This window comes from Macaca fascicularis, chromosome 3 (genome assembly GCF_037993035.2).
Source record: "Macaca fascicularis isolate 582-1 chromosome 3, T2T-MFA8v1.1".
Lineage (NCBI taxonomy): Eukaryota > Metazoa > Chordata > Mammalia > Primates > Cercopithecidae > Macaca > Macaca fascicularis.
The window spans coordinates 19,726,432-19,742,030 of NC_088377.1; the positions used below are offsets into that span (position 1 = coordinate 19,726,432).

At 36.3% G+C, this 15,599-nt stretch overlaps 1 long non-coding RNA gene across 7 annotated transcripts in view; it reads right to left on the reverse strand.

Annotated features, from left to right (window-relative positions):
- LOC123572397 (uncharacterized) overlaps nt 1-15,599 on the reverse strand; it is a 227,838-nt gene that overhangs the window by 163,720 nt on the left and 48,519 nt on the right. Inside the window, exon 3 of one of the 7 annotated variants that reach the window (XR_006696941.3) lies at nt 7,525-8,002. The exons of 5 other annotated variants lie outside the window; for them this stretch is intronic. This is a non-coding gene — a long non-coding RNA (uncharacterized lncRNA). Of the gene's footprint in view, nt 1-7,524; nt 8,059-15,599 lie in introns of those variants that run through there. One more of the 7 variants, XR_006696940.3, reaches the window with a different exon arrangement.

Genomic DNA, 15,599 nt, shown 5'->3' on the forward strand with positions numbered 1-15,599 from the left:
TGCTTCCTCTGCTCCAGGCCTGGGCATATTTGTAAGCATTTTGTGCACCTCCTCACTTGGATTAGCTGCCTGAGCTTCCCCTCCCCACTTTCCTGCAAAGATCTTGCTCCACCACTGGTTATTCCACTCCTTGCCAGAGGACGTATTTCCAAGCAATCAAAATACCCTTTGTCCCAGACTAGTGGCCTAAGCTGCCTCTTTCGTCCCCTACAAAGAACTTGTTGCAGTGACGATTTTTCCACTCCTTGCCAGGACACAGTCCTCGGCATTTTGCACACTTGCACAGCTGGATAGGAGCCTGAGCCACTCCTCCCTTCTCATGAAGAGGTCTTGTGCAGCAGCACACTCTCTGCTCCATTCCCAGATATATCTCCAGGCCTTTGGTGCACCTGCCCCCTAAGAATAAGAGCTTGAGTTGCCATCCCCTTTCCTCTAAAAGAACTTGGTAGAGCAGCATTCCCTCTGCTCCATACTCAGATATAACTCCAGGCATTTGGCATACCCACTCCCACAGATTAGGAGTACGATCTGTCCCTCCCTTCTCATGCAGACCTTGCTGTGGCAGCAGTTTCTCTATTCCTTCTCTGGCTATATTACCTGGCATGAGGACACCTGCTCCCCTACAGTAGGCACTCAAGCCACCCCTCTCCCCTTTTTTCCTGCAAAGATCTTCTTGCAACCACAGTTTATGTACTCTGCATTCCTTGGGCATATTTCCAGGCATTTGGTACCTTCACTTGCCCATATTTGGAGCCTGAGTCACCCCTCCCTTCAGGTGCAGAGATCTTGGTGCAGTGAAGCTTTCTGTGCTGAAAGTCCAGAAATATTTCCAGGAATTTGGAGTACCCACTCTTCTTGATGCAGTATTTAGGCCATACTCCCCTACCGGTGCAGAAAACTTGGGGCAGTGGAGGTTTTCCAACTCCATGCCTAGGCACACTTCTGGGCATTTGGTGACTGTGCACTGGAATCCCCCCATCACAACCAGTGTTTGTGCCTGCTATTATGAGACATGAGGCAGGCCAGCACAGTCTGGCCCTGCCTACCTTGGTCCCCTACTCTGGAGATAAGTAGCGAGCTCAGACCCCTGTGAATTCCACAGATCAATCCATTGTCTTGGGCAACACAGAGCTTCCCATAGTAAACAAGGATCAAGTATTAGTGTACACCCATCCACATTGGCTGCAGCCAGTTCTAACACTTCAGCACCACCCACTGGCATGGAGGTTGAACACCACAAAACAACAGAAAATCTGCTGACACAAATGTATAGCTCTGGAAAATGAGATAAGCTTCCTGAGCCTACTCACATGTCTAACACAATGCTATGACAACAAACATTTGGGAAAGCCATGATACAAAGGCTTCTATAACTAAGGAGTTTTTACAGACTCTTTACCACTGAAAACTCCCAGAAACAAAGTAAAAAGACCCTATACAACATCACACATTGTAGACACCTCCTCAAGAAGGGAAAAAGTCCTTTCCAAAGTAAAGCAAAAACAAAAAATATGAAGGAGAGACAGCTTATCCAAATGTAAAAGAACAAGAGGAAAAAACTCCAAAAGTATAGGAAAAAACAGTGCTACAACACCCGCAAAGAGGAGCACTAACTCTCTAGCAATGAATCTCAATCAAAATGAAATATTTGAAATACCAGATAAAGAATTCAAAATACTGATTTTAAAGAAAATAACTGAGATCCAAGAGAAAACTAAAACCAACATAAAGAAATCAGAGAAAAAGTTCAGGACATGGAAAAGATGGAAAAGGAGGCAGGCATCATTAAAAAAAGAGAAAAGAATTTCTAGAAAAAAAAATTACTGTACAAAGTACAGTTGAGTGTTTTAACAATAGGCTAGACCAAGTGGAAGAAGAATTATAGAGTTAGAAGACAGGTCTTTCAAATTAACAGTCAGAAACAATTTTTAAAAATTAAATAAAAAAAGCCTTCAGGATATATGAGATTATGTAAAACATCCAAACCTACAAGTTATACATAATTACATAATGACAGAGGAAGAAGAAGACAAAGAAGAAGAAGAAAAATGTATGAAAAACCTATTTGAGGAAATAATTTAAGAAAACATCCCTAGTCTTGGGACAGATTTAGACATCCAGATACCAGAAGCTCAGAGAATTTCTGGAGATACATTGCAAGAACTTCACCAATGTAAATAGTCATCAGACTATCTAAAGTCAATGGGGGGGGGGGCGGTGGGAAACACTCTAAGAGCATCAAGAGAGAAGCGTCTAATCATTTTGAAATCCCATTAGACTAAGAGCAGAAGTCTCAGCAGAAACCCTACAATCCAGAAAACATTAAGAGCCTATTTTTAGCCCACTTAAAGAAACAAAAAAGCCAGCCAGGAATTTTGTGTTCTGCCAAATTAAGCTTCATAAATGAAGGAGAAATATAACATTTCCCAGACAAAGAAACACCAAGGGAATTTGTCACCACTAGACCAGACCACCAACAAATGTTCAGTCTACACATGGAAATGAAAGAATGACACTCACCATTATAAAAGATGACATAAATGCAAAGCTCACAGATAACATAAAGCAATTACACAATTGAAACCATAAGGCAACCAGCTAACAACACTGATAAAAATAAAATCTCACCTATCAACATTATCCTTGAATATAAATGGCTTAAATGCTCCACTCAAAATATGTAGAGTGGAAACTGTAAAAAACAAAACAAAAGAAGACAAATCAAAGAAAACAAACAAAAATCCCAGAACTCAACCCTCTGCTGCATATAAGAGGCAAACTTACTGGCTAAAGGCAGCTGCAGACTCAGAGTAAATTAGTGGAAAAAAGATATATAAACAGAAAACAAAAGTGAGCAGGAATCACTATTCTCATTTCAGATTAAACAGACTTTAAACCAACAACAGAAAAATAGGACAAAGAAGGGTATTATACAATGATAAAGGTTCAATACAACAAGAAAATTTAAATATCTGAAATACATATGTACCCAACACCAGAGCACCCAGATTCATAAAACAAATAGTATTACATCTAAGAAAACAGTATTGTATTTATAGCAATACAATAAGGGAGGACTTTAACATCCCAATGACATCGCTAGACAGAACACTGAGGCAGAACATCAACAAAGAAACCATGGATTAAACTGTACTATAGACCAAATGGACCTAATAGACATTTAAATAACATCCTATCCAACAACCACAGAATATACATTCTTCCCACCTCCACAAGGAATATTCTCAAAAATCAACCACATATTTGGGCCATAAAGCAAGTACCAATAAATTTTCAAAAGTCTAAATCATTTTAAGTATCCTCTTGGACCACAGTGGAATAAAATTAGAAATTAATAGTAAGAGGAAGTTTCAAAACTACACAAGTACAAGGAAGGTTGCTCCTGAATGACTTTTTGGTAAACAATGAAGTTAAAGCAGAAATTTAAAAAATCCTTGAAATGAATGAAAATAGAGACACAACATACCAAAACTTCTGAGATACAGCAAAAGAAGTACTAAGAGTAAAGTTTATAGCATTAAATGCCCACATAAAAAAGATAGATCCCAAATGAACAACCTAATGTTGATCCACATTATAAACTGTAGAAACTATAAAAACAAGAATAATCTAAACCCAAAACAGGCAGAAGAAATAATAAAGAGCAGAACTAAATGAGGTTGAGACTAATAAATTGATACAATGGATTAATAAAACAAAAAGTTATTTTTATGAAATGATAAAAATTGACATATGGTTAGCCAGAATAGCCAGGAAAAAATGAGAGAAGATTCAAATAAGTACAATCAGAAATAAGGAAGGGGACATTATAACTGATACCAAAGAAATGCAAAAGATTTTCAGACTGTCATGAACACCTCTATGCACACAAAATAGAAAGCCTAGAAGAAATAGATAAATTCCTGGAAACATATGACCCTCCACAATTGAACGAGGAAGAAACATAAATCCTGAACTGACCAATAACGAGTAAGTAAACAGAATAAGAAATAAAAAAATCTTTCAACAACAACAACAGACCAGGACCAGACAGATTCACAGCTGCATTCTACCAGATGTGCAAAGAAGAGCTGGGACCAATGTTACTGAAATTATTAAAAACAAAAAACAAAAAACACATAACTAAGGAGGAGAGATTACTCCCTAACTCATTCCACAAAATCAGTATCATCCTTATAACAAAAATCAGGCAAGGGTAAAAGAACAACAACAAAATAGGCCAATATTCCAGATGAATATCAATGCAAAAATCCTGAATAAAATACTAGCAAGCTGAATGCAACAGCATATCAAAAAGATAATTCATCACAATCAAGTGAGTTTTACTCCAGCAACACAAGAATGGTTCAACATCCAGAAATCAATCAATGTGATTCGTCACATAAACAAAACTAAAAACAAAAACCATATGACCACCTCAACAGAAACAGAAACAACATTTAATAAAATTCAGCATCCCTTCATGATAAAAATCATCAACAAACTAGGCATTGAAGAAATATACCTCAAAATAACAAGAGCCATCTATGACAAATCCACAGCCAACATTATATAGAATGGGGGAAAGCTGAAAGCATTCTCCTTAAGAACGAGAACAAGACAAGGATGTCTGCTCTCACCATTGCTATTCAACACAGTACTGCAGTTATTAGAGCAATCAGGTAAGAGACAAAAATAAAAAGCATCTAAATTGGACAGGAACAAGTCAAATTATCTCTGTTCACTGAAGACATAATCATACAAGCAGAAAACCCTAAAGATATCTCCAAAGGACTCCTAGACTTAATAAATAAATTCAGTTAAGTTTCTGGACACAAAATCAATGTAAAATCAGTTGCATTTCTATACACCAAGAACGTTCAAGCTGAAAACCAAATCAAGAACTCAATTCCATTTACAATAGCCACAAAACAACAACAACCTAGAAATACATTTAACCAAGGAGGTGAAAAATCTCTAAGGAAAAACTATAAAACACTGATGAAACAAATCATAGATGATACAACCAAAAATATTCCATCTTTATGGATTCGAAGAATCAATGTCATTAAAATGGTCATACTACCCAAAGCATTCCACAGATTCAATGCAATCTCTATCAAATTACCAACATCATCCTTCATGGAATTGGGGAAAAAAGGTCTAAATTTCATATGGAACCAAAAAGACCCCAAATAGCCAAAAACAATCCTAAGCAAAAAGAACAAATCTGAAGGCATCTAGATTTGCCTGACTTTACTGCTGGACTTCAAATTTTACTTCAAGGCTACAGTAACTAAAAGAGCATGATACTGATACAAAATAGATACACAGATCAATAGAACAGAATAGATAACCCAATACAAAGTCACATATCTACAACCCACTGATCTCTGACAAAACTGACAAAAATAAATGACAGAGAAAGAACATCCCGTGCAATAAATGGTACTGGAATAGCTGGCTAGTCCTATGCAGAAGAATGAAACTGGACCACCTATCTCTCATCATATACACAAATTAATTCAATATGGATGTATTAATCTGTTCTCATGCTGTGATACAGAAATACCCGAGACTGGGTATTTCTTTATAAAGAAAAGAGATTTAATGGACTAACTTTTCCACATGGTTAGGGAGGTCTCACAACCATGATGGAAGATGAAGGAAAAACAAAGAGACATATTACATGGCAGCAGGCAAGAGAGAGCATGTGCAGGGGAACTCCCTCTATAAAACCATCAGATCCCGTGAGACTTATTCACTATCATGAGAATGGCACAGGAAAGACCTACCCTCATGATTCAATTACCTCCTACCAGGTCCTTCCCATGACACGTGGGGATTATAGGAGAAACAATTCAAGATGAGATTTGAGTGAGGATGTGGCCAAATGGTTTAAAGACATACATTTAATACCTGAACCTATAAAATACTAGAAAAAAATTAGAAAAAGCTTTTCTGGACATTGGCCTAGGCAAAGAATTTATGATGAAGACCCCAAAAACAAATGCAAGAAAAACAAAAATAGACAAATGAGACTTAATTATACTAAAAAGCTTCTATATAGCAGAATAAATAATCAGCAGAGTAAACAGACAACCTACAGAATGGGACAAAATATTAGCAAATTATGCCTCTGACAAAGGACTAATATTCAGAATCTATGAGGAACTCAAACAACTCATAAAGAAAACAAGCAAACAATCCCATTAAAAGCTGGGTAAAGGACATGAGCAACATCTCTCAAAGGAAGAAGTACAAGTGGCCAACAAACACATGAAAAAATGCTCAATATCACTAATCATCAGAGAAATGAAATTAAAACCATAATGCAATGTCATCTTACACCAGTCAGAATGGCTATTACTAAAAAGTCAAAAACCAGATGTTGGTGTGTATGCAGAGAAAAGGGAACGTTGATATGTATGCAGAGAAAAGGCAACATTGATACGTATGCAGAGAAAAGGGAACTTTTGTATATTGTTGGTAGAAATATAAATTAGCTCAACTTCTAGGGAAAAGAGTTTAGACATTTCTCAAAGAACTAAAAGTAGAACTACCATTTGACCCAACAATTCCTCTACTGGGTAGTGGGATTTTCTTACTCAAAAGAAAAGAAATTGTTATACTGAAAAGACACCTGTACTAATTTGTACATTGCAACACTATTCACAATAACAAAGCCATGGAACCAAACTAAGTGACCATTAATGTTTGACTGGATTTTAAAAATGTGATATATGTACACTATGGAATGCTATGTAGTCATAATAAAGAATGTAATCATGTTCTTTGCAGCAACATAGTTGGAATAGAGGCCAACATCCTAAGTGAACTAACTTAGAAACTAACTTAGAAACGGAAAACCAATACCATATGCTTTTACGTATAAGTGGGAACTAAATAACTGATACACATGAACATAAAAATAGAACTAATAGACAATAGGGACTCCAAAAGGGGGAAGGGTGGAAAAGAGGTGAGGGTTGAAAAATTACCTATCAGGTATAATGTTCAATATTTTCATTATTGGTACACTTAGAAGCTCAAACACCACAAGCAAGCATTATATGTAACAAACAAGCACATGTACGCCCAATTCTAAAGAAAATTTAAAAATAAAAGCAATTTAATAATATTGGTCACTTTTACCTTAACTAATTAATATTATAATATAGCAGTTAATTCCAGTATTAATTGCACAGGTTACTTAAATTTCAGTGTGTGATATGTAATTGTTTCCATATTTTAACCTCTAAAATATACAATGTAAGAAGTTAAAATGTTGGTTCCGAATATATAGTCCAGAGAAATTTTATTTCTAGAGATATGCATTGCAATTAGTCATTATTTTTATTAAAGATTATAAAGTGAGTTATTACAAATTGTTAAGAAACATGTCTAGCACTCTGCCTTACAAAACTAGAAATTCACAAACATGCATTATCATCATTTAAAGTATTTATTATGAAGTCAAAGATGCACATGAGGAACATTTTAAGAATTATTCTTGGAATGTAATAGCAATGCAGATCAATATGTTCTTATGTAGACTATGAAGAATGTATATAAACTGATGTATTAAGTAAGTGTGAAAAAGTAATATTCCATAATACATAGTAATTATTATTTACAATAAACATACTTTTAAGTACATATGTGTGTTGTAGTTAATTACCTAGTAAAATTAGTATAAAACGATAGAAAAATGCCTAACTTGGTTGGAAGTTTTCAAGTGCCAGATACAGTCCTGGATTTTTAAGATGCATGAAAACATACCCGAAAGCCCACATTCATAAAAAGAGGAGATGGTGCATATCAGCTTACATGTTTACTCCTCTGTTTAAGGAACACTGTCTGGTCAGAGAGTTTTATGTAGAAGGGAGCCCTCTCAGCAGAGATGCTGCCCGTCATGATCTGACTTCCCTCTAAAAGCAACCACTTGGAGCGGGATTCAGCATTAACTCAAGAGCAGTCAATTCAGAGGTCAACTGAGAACCTTGGATGTGGATAGAAGAAAAGAGATAGCAGTCAGGCCGTATCTGGTGAACATCACTGAAAATAACAAAATAGCAGAGGAAAAGTGGTTAGCTTCATGGTAGATTTGAGGTAAAGAAAAAGCCAAGGACAGTTCATGACATTGAATATAATAGTCAGCCTTGCCTCACGGAGCTTACAGTTTTAAAAGGAAAACATAATCATTAAACAAATGCTCATGAACTACAAATATTAGAACAAATAGTGCTCGACAGTATGAAGGGAAATTGTAAATTTTGTGAGTAAAATGGTAAACCCCAAATTAGACTGAGACTTCAAGGAATGTCTCCAGTGAAAATAATTTGCTTCTGGACCCTTGTAATTCAGGACATTGAGTTTCTCCTGTTAGCTCATCTGTGCAGAGAGCAGTGGACAATTCCAGTCCTCTTGTTCCCCACCCCAACCCTTACCATCACCACCCTGCATTTTTTTTTTTAACTGGACAACAATTGCAATTTTCACATATCATTCCAAGTCTCAAACTGAGATAAAGATGTACTATACAAAGGAGCTAAGATGCAACTAGGCATATAATTACTTATCAAATTGTTTTATCTAATGGAGTAAGGACTTTTCATCCTTTTCCGCACACAAATTTCACTTAAGCTCCTGGGTTTGTAAGTATGAATTAATACAACATTGAGAAAGTAATGTTCATAAAAGCGAAGGAATGGGCTGAAATATTTTTCTGTTGACATAAAGTCTTCAAAAGTTCCAAGTCTCCAACTACCGAAATGATACAATTTTGAGTGTTTGAATTGTTTTCTTTTGAGGAGTGGACCTTCATGACAAGTACTGAGATTAAGAGAGGTGGATTTGTGTAGTGTACTCAAAAACACCCCCTAAAACCACATTTATTCAAACATAATGTAATACATGTTTTATAAACTACTTTTTACAGATAGATTTAGTTTTTGTTACACCCTTTGGGGAGTTAACTGAGAAAGTGTTCCTGTAACACTCTCAATTGTTTGGATGCATTCTTTAGAAATTAATATCCTTATTGGCATATGTGTTATATTACCTCATATACTTCTTTGCCTAAAACTTGCTGACATTTTAGTGGAAAAAAAATAGAAAAGAGTAGCCTATCAGCTATGTTACACTAAACTGCTTAGTGTTATGCATCTAGGCAAGCAGGGCCCTTACAACATGCCTTAATAGTGAATTTCATGCCAAAGGAACAAGATGCTTGCAGGATTTTTTAAAAGTTTGGGGTTATGAGGAGAGTGGTAAAAAAAAAAAGAAAAAAAATCAATGCTTCTGTCATATTGCAAGCATTTGATGAAAGTTAGAAATATAAAGATATGAGGTGAAAGGATTCTTGGTCTCTCTCTGTCGGTGAAATCTATGCCTTCCAACTTTGTCTTTTTCTGACAGCAAATATTTTCAGACTACACATTACAGAGCTGGAGTAGAAGATAACTAACTCTTTATATCTGCAAATTCCTAAAACATGGACAAAGTCCAGTCCTCTTTTGTGAGACTTTTGTTATCATGAAAGGATTTTAACTTGTTTATATTCTTCTTGCAGCAAAAGTTATTTTTGTAGATTTTTTTCTTCTCTCCTCTTGAGAAATGTGCACAGTTGGAACATGTTGCATAATAATGTGTATGTATTAATAGACACATTTCCCTTTAAATTTGACATATGTTGATACCTTGCTCCCTTGGCAGCAAATAAAAATAAAAACAGATTTTAAACTCAACTTTAATGTAGTTGGCAAAAAACTGGAAAACAACTGAATTTAATTAAGCACAAATGCAGTGATTGGAAGACATTTTAGACACAGAGCATGAATAAATCCAACGATTTGGTAATTTTCAGCTCATGTGAACAAAAGCTATTACAATTCCCATTTAATAGCTGCAAACTTAGGGATATAAATAATTCAAATTACTTTCTTCAAACACACAGTCTGTAAAAAGGAGTAAAATTGAAATGTAGCAGTTGGGATTTAAGCAACATCTGATGTTTGCTTGATGTGTATGAAAGGAGAGAACAATATAGGGATCAGTAGTCTCACAGAGGAAATTGAGGAGAAAATAGTCATTAAAGAAAAAACAACAGTGTTTCTCCATTTCACAGTTTACAAAATATTTAACAAGCAATGTATCTACTTGTGAATAGGAATTAAAATTTCTGCTATTCACTGACTCAGATACTAAATAGGGTAGTTGTTAAACATCTCCAGAGAGAAACACTAAGTTGTCAGAAAAATAAAGACAGACCAATACAGAGGGAGGCAGTAATGGTTTTTGATGGTGCTTACACACTAAGGGCTTCCTGATATGGAATGAAGGACAGCTTATATTGTGGACAGGGTCCTGGGACCTCTCTTAAGACCCCTGCCCAGGCCAGTGGTATGTTGTAACTGTCTCTTATGGTTTTATGAAGTTGATTGTTAAATATTTTGAATTTTTACAAGTTAGTTGGTAGCTGGAAATTGGGCATTGTAAGAGTATTTACACCATGGAAATTGGCTACAAATCTGGGTATTTTTTTCTCAGATATGCAATTTATCAGCACACTACTACTTGTACCTAAAGAGTAGCTTTGGCACTTTTATATATAATCCAGCGCTAAGCTACTGCAGTCTACTTTCAGGGATGAAATGAAACTATCCAGCAAATGAAACTTCTCACTAACTTGTCAGTCACTGTTTAAGAATTCTCCATAATCATCAGCAGTGAGGCTGTTGGGAAAAGCATATTTCTTTTCTTTCCTTTTCTTTTTTCTTTTTCTTGGGATGGAGTCTTGTTGCCCAGGCTAGAGTATAGTGACGCAACCTCGGCTCATTGCAACCTCCACCTCCCGGGTTCAAGTGATTCTTCTGCCTCAGTCTCCTGAGCAGCTGGAACTACAGGCATGTGCCACCATGCCCTGCCAATTGTTGTATTACTAGTAGAGATGAGATTTCACCATATCGGCCAGACTGGTCTTGAACTCCTGACCTCATTATCCACACACCTTGGTCTCCAAAAGTGTTGGGATGACAGGCGTGAGCCATCGTGCCTGAACAGAAGAAGCATATTTCATGCAGACCGTAGGGGCTGTTTCCCCACTTCCTGTTTTAGATTTTGGTTACATTATTACAAAATATAATGGCATATGAATATCCATCTAATGCCAGTATCAGATACATATGCTGGTTCCAAGGCTAAATAATTTACCCCACATGAATTTATTTTGTCTTATTTCTGTGCTTGTTTTATGATGGGTATTATTGGCTATCTTTGTTTTAAATTTACCTTACATCTAGTTGTGAATGTAATCATTGCAAGATAAAAGACATGTATTTTATGCAGTGTTGAAGCAGAAATAATCTAAGTTATATAGCTTGGATTTCTTTTTACTAAAAATAAATCTTCTATGTGTCACACGAGATTTTAACCTCTGGTGGTAAAGAGCTGCCACCAAAAGATAATGAATACTTTTTTCCTTACTAAGATAGAAAACGATCATAAGTCATTTTCTATCAGCTAATTAATCAAATCATCTAATTTGTCAGCTAATTAATCAAATCATCAGTTAAATAACAGTTATATACTGAATTTGGGAGCATTTTTAAAAGAACATTGTTTCAGCTTCACTTTCATTTCTTCATAGAATGCAATAAAGGCAATATATATCACATTTCACCCATCCAGTTACAGCTTCTTGGGGCTGAGAAAAACAGGAGTCAATCATTAGAAAAAGTGTCCACAATCAATGGATTTTCAAACCAGTCTTCTTCCCAGAAATTTAGAATTATTTGTGAGAAATATGGAAGACTTGCCATGAGGGAGACTTCTTTATTTTACAAATTAAATAAATACGTCCAGAGAAGAATGGGGAAAAATTGTATATCTTACAGCTGCAGAATCAAAAATCCCAATATTTTGGAGAATGCAAGTGAAATCTCCCTTCTTAAATAACTATTATTTCCTATAGCATGGTCCACTGATGATGGTGCTTGGTGCAGCAATCACGATGATCTGGGCTCCAACAGGAGTCAATTGACCTATCAGATAGACAATTTACTGCTGGACACGGAAAGGCCTTCTCTAACATTCTTACCGAACTGGCTTATTCCTGAAGCTAACTCCACTCACTATCACAGTTTTAGAAAGCTTTGCCAAACACAGGAATGTCTATCGGAATGAGGGAGACATTTATTTCCCTGCCACTTGTTATGAGAGCATGAGCATCATTTCCAGCCATTTCATGGAACTACCCTTTCCAGCCACTTCATGGAACCATCCTTTATGTTAGCCTGACAGCGGCTACTGCCTGCTACTAAACAATTCATTACTGAGGCAAATATGACCTCTGTGTGTGCCTTTAACTTATAAGGATTTACCAAATGGGCGGGGAGTCAACAAAATCAAACCATTTCCAATAGTGTCTACGTAAGTAGCATTATGGTGATATAGCTTACTTAATTTGCTATTAAATTCAATTACAAATTTCAGAGCGGGAGGGTTTTTTTTTTCTATTTTATGTTGTTTGCAAATTGATACCTCAGAAATGTTATTTATGTTTATAGATGGGAGATAGATGTGTGTTATCATTGAACTATTTCCCATATTAGTCAGGATAGATCAGGATATGCTACAATCCCAAAATCTTGGCAGCAGAACACAACACAATTTATTTCTCATGTCTGTAAAGTCCACCATGCACTCAGTTGACTTGATCCACCAGGCAGTGACTCGGTATAACAGGCAGCTTCATCCTTTTCACATTGTATCCTCAACAATGGCCTCCACACTCTGTGTCCTGGAGGAAGTGGTAGATAGGAGAACTGTATATGGGATTGCTGTTCCTGCAGCCCAGAAGTGAGACACATCACTTCCGTTCATTTTTCCTTGGCCATAACTAATCCTATGGGCCTATTAGGAGGTGTCATTTTCTATATTTCTATAGAAGAAAAAACAATCAGACATGGCTGAACACTATTATTTTCTACCAGTCCACTCAATAAATGTTTCTTTTCCCCTAGTAGTGTCCATATCTACTCATTGTGCTTTATAGATATACACTTTTTTCACGTAGAAGTTGTCTTAGTCCATTCAGGCTGCTATACCAAAATATCATAGACTGAATGGCTTACAAGCAATGGACATTTTTTTCTCACAGTTCTAGAGGCTGGAAGTCCAACATAAAGTCCTGGAACATTCAGTATCTGGTGAGGGCCCACTTCCTAGTACACAACCCTCTTCACCTCACATAATTCTAACCTGTTCATTGTCTTTGAGGTTTTATAGTTTACCCATAAACTGGATTAGATCCTGAATTCTTCTTTTTTCACTAAAAATTAAAACGGATCTGTTTCCAATTTCTGCAAACTGAAATTGGACCACTTGGTATAAACCTCAAAAAAATTACCATAACAAATAATATATGGACAACTTTCATGCCTGCTACTGTGTGGGCTTCTCACAGAGGCCACTATAATACGCCACGTCATAACCAGAAACACTCAAACTGCAAACCAGGAAAATACATCACATTGCAACTGCTATTCTCATTCCATCATTTTTAGATTTGAATCTTTAAGTTGAAATCTAGAAACTGCAACTAACTGCCATACAGACTAAAAAAACTAATTTTATACTTTGCTCCAACTATTAACCTTTATTTTTCTTTTATTTTTCTAATAGTGCCTTAAATTATCTTCAAGGAAGACGATCTGAAGTTAAAAATTTGGCTTCAGTATAGGAGAGTTCTTAATACCCTAATTTTCAACAAGGAGGAGATTATGCTCTTACTGGGGAAAAAAATGCTGTTTCTCTGTCAATATGTTAGGCAGTTACCCAAAACTTAAAATAACTGAAAGATCAGATGCAAATCTTTTCCCCAATAGGCAAGTCTTCTTTTTCTCTTTTTTATTTTTTGTATTTTTTAATTTCATTTTATTTTATTTTTTTTGAGACGGAGTCTCACTCTGTTGCCCAGGCTAGAGTGCAGTGGCGCGATCTTGGCTCACTGCAAGCTCCGCCTCTGGGGTTCACGCCATTCTCCTGCCTCAGCCTCCTGAGTAGCTGGGACTACAGGTGCCTGTCACCATGCCCGGCTAATTTTTTGTATTTTTAGTAGAGACAGGGTTTCACCGTGTTAGCCAGGATGGTCTTGATCTCTTGACCTCGTGATCCACCCGCCTCAGCCTCCCAAAGTGCTGGGATGACAGGTGTGAGCCACCACGCCCAGCTAGGCAAGGCTTCTTTCATTAATATATTTAACTAGTTAAATCTTGGCTCCTGGGAAACTCTGCTCTATGGAATTTTTCAGTCCTTGACTAGTATTCTCTTCATAATCACTGTATTAATCTCTCTGGAGAGTTATATCTTCTCAAGTGTGTTAAATGCCCTTTGGAAGTCACTCACACATCAAATGGCATCCATCAGGATTATATAGTTCAGAGAACTCAATATCTTTACTACCCATGTCTGTGATGATCATGCATGCCTCAGTAACAGTGACTTCATGACCATACCTCCAGTGACTATATCAACTGTGGTACCTCAGAGTAATGCTATAACATTTGGCCACACGCTCAGTCTTTTGAGAGGCTGACCAAAATGCGGGTAGTGTTAAAATAAAATGGAGAGCAAGCTTGAGAATCCCCTGAGCAGACAAAATCAGTTAGGCCACATGAGTGAAACATAGCTTAGATGATTTCTCATAAATGCCTCTGATAGTCATAAATGAAACTTAAGTTGGCTTCCAAAAATGGTATATGATGATCACTTTCAACCAACTCCCTGCCATCTTGAAACCTCAGTGGCAACAGTCAACCACTGTAGAGATTAAGTGGCTTCTTCATTTTTGTTTTATACGCCAGCCTATAATACCATATGTCTGAACTTCCTTAGACCACTTTTAGTTTAAGCATTCCCAGGTCATAAACTGTCAATTTGTATGTACCATAAACAAGTTTTCAATCTGATCTGATTGTACTGTTGACAATATATTAATAATTTTATTCAAAACAAAAAGAACATTTCCAAAATGCAATTTATAAGGTATGTTATGCTTAAACCTTATCTTTTTATCTTAACTCCATCATTCCCCAAACCAGCGACACAAGCTTGCATGTAGATCACTTTTTTAAGCCTGTATTTCAATCCCTAGTTTAAAAAGTTACATGGGAAAGTACTTAGGTATGATTCATTTGAAAAATCTTGGTTTCCTCATTTAAAAATCTACTAAAAAAATGATAGCTCCCTACAACTTCTGGATGAAGAATGTATTGAGCTGCTAACACTCTCTTGGCGTGTTCAGCTTCTTGTTCTCTACACCGTCTGATTTATGAAAGCCAGTGCTTGAAGCCAAATTGTTTCTAAGACAAAGGTTGGTATTTTAAAAATGGCTATGAGGTAGTATCTTGCATCACTGTTATGGACTGTTAAATTCAACGTTTACCAGAGCTTGATTTTGAGATATTCTTCTCTCTAAATACATTGCTATTTTATGAAGTTATAGGTAGCTATATTTTTAAACAACAACAAAAAAGGTGGTGGGTAGTTATTATGGCACTTACAGAGCATTCTTAAAGCTGCCCAAAGTTGGAGGA